Genomic DNA, 2,495 nt, shown 5'->3' with positions numbered 1-2,495 from the left:
GCAGGAGGGAGTAGGGGGTGGGAGTGATCAGCATGCATTATGTATGTTTGTCAAAGAATGAATTTCATAAACCCACACATAATCCATACATAATAGTTTCTTATAATACTCTTTAAAATCCATTGGTCTTATTCTCTTGGGAATGTTCGTCACAGAAAATAAAATTGACTTGTGTCACCACTGTTCTTGTCAGAAAATTGAGGAATGCTGGAAACTGCTGAGCTCTTTAGTGGATGTAAGAAGCTTCAGTAGCCTTGGTAGCCTCCTGCGACCATTGGTTTTTCCTGAAGGAACAGCTAACCTTCACTTGTGTTGAGAAAATGCCCACTACCCAGGTAGAAAAGAAGAGTTCTCCAGTCACTCAAGTGTTGAGGGGGTTTGGCCACCTCAGCCTGCCGTTCACAATAATGCTAGTGCTTTCCTCAAGAGTGGGCAGCCATGCTCCCAAGCTCACCCAGAGGGCCTGCTTTCTGTGCTATCACCCACCTCGGCAGTGTCGAGAATGTTCTCTAGATGGAGGCTTGATGCGGCGAATGGGTTTGTTTCGTCATCAAGGGCATTGAATGAAACTGGCTCGCTGCTATTTTTTTTTTTTAGCCTACTCTGTTCAAATCTATTTTTTTTTTTTGACTGTTTAGGGAGGAGAGTGGTGGAAAGCAAAGAAGAGAAAATAATGTATTTGAGGCTTGATTTTATTTTCTCTCCGTATCAGTGTGACAGGAAACTTTGGCTTCTGGTGGGTATTCTAGCTTTGAGCACTTAAAGGTGCAGCATCCCTTCCAAACCCACACTCATTAGCCTTGTTAGAAAGGCAAGAGCTGAAAATTCATGACAGTTCTCTAAGACGGCAGAGTCATCAGGAAGTTGCCAGACAGTGCAGATGAACGAACACGTTCGGTTGCTGCTCTAGGCTGACCAATTACCCATAGAGCAGCAATTACGTTAGCGTGCAAGGGCAATTGGAGGGAAAATTGGACCCTGTGGACATCCAGCTGAGCAAACAGTACTGAGGAAGGATAGAGGATATGTGCTTGAAAAGAAAAATGACATCCAGGCTTGCTTATAAAAACATTTGTCTCGGTCACAGCACATTCTTTGTGTGGCCTCTCATGTCTAGTGCTTTTCCAATTAGTCCTTGTCCACAAGTGAGCAGCGCCTTCTCTTCAAGATCAAATACCCAAGTAGTAACATTTTTCTTTTTTTTCCCTTTTTTTGGGGGGGTCGGGGGGGATTGCCGAAACATCCAGAACAGGGAAGTTGGGATACCCCCGTTCAGATGGCACTATGGTCATGCATGTGACTCCCTAGTCAGCCAAACTGGGCACAGCCTGCATATCTATCCTCAGCACTGAAATTCACGATGCTTTTAAGCTAGATGGATCCCCTAGATCTAGTGTGATGATTCTTGGCAGAACCTGAATATCTGGGGGTAATATGACAGGGATGCTTCCTAAGTCCACGTGGGAACTCTGGGTGAGTGATTTTTTGGTAAGCAGTGATCCCCAGGCCAGTGGTATGTTCCCTAAATGGGTAAGCTGTGGAGTTGTAGGGCATATACTTCCTTCAGTCAAACGAGTTCATATTTTGTTGCAATCTGGAAGCTATCAACACATTATTTTGGAGGGGTCATCTGCTTGTTATACCTTTGTGTCTGACTTTGTTAATGAGTGTTCAACGCTGTCTTAGATATTCTCCACATGGAAAAAGCTCCTTGGTGTGGAAAAATGATAATCTATTTCGGACAGTACATTGAAATGTGCTAGTTTTTGTCGTTTATTTTCCTTGTAAATTTTCCAAATGAGGAAGTTTCTGGTAATGTGATGAGCACTCGAAGGGGTGCTCACAAGTTTACTGTTTGCCTTCAGACTCTCATAGAAAGTCTTCTCTCTTCTGAGAAGTAAATGCTGTCCTAAATCTGGAATGTAGTGTTTCCACACGTGTACATACTTCTTTGCAAAGATGGAAAATATTCTGTTTGATCACTTTTAAATTTTGCATAAACCTTTCAAAGCATTCTCCCTCTCTCTTTTAATTTTGTTCTCAATAACATTACCCTATAGACCAAAATATGAAAACCTGGCCAAGATTCCCACTCTACCTCTGAGGCTTTGGAAAAACTGCTTTTCTGGAATAATTTTCTCACAGAAAGTTGGTCTCCACAGTGTTCAGACTAGTTCTCACTTCAGCTAGCATGCTCCATCCACTTCTTCACCAACTCCGGACTGTGCAGATCTCTTTCCAACTTGTTTCTTTTCACCTCTTCCCAGATCATTTGCCAATCCAGTCATTTGCCTGGGGATCTGATGTCATTCTCTGTAAAAAGCTTCCATATATGTAGTGTGTATGTATGTACGCACACACACATATATATGCATACACACATATATACATGTTTGTATATCTATACACACATATATAGAGAGACTACATATATGTATACACACATATATACATATATACACATGTTTGTATATCTATACACACACACACATATA

Source organism: Microtus ochrogaster, chromosome 10 (assembly GCF_000317375.1).
Source record: "Microtus ochrogaster isolate Prairie Vole_2 chromosome 10, MicOch1.0, whole genome shotgun sequence".
NCBI classification, from domain to species: Eukaryota; Metazoa; Chordata; class Mammalia; order Rodentia; family Cricetidae; genus Microtus; species Microtus ochrogaster.
This window is presented reverse-complemented; position numbering follows the sequence as displayed.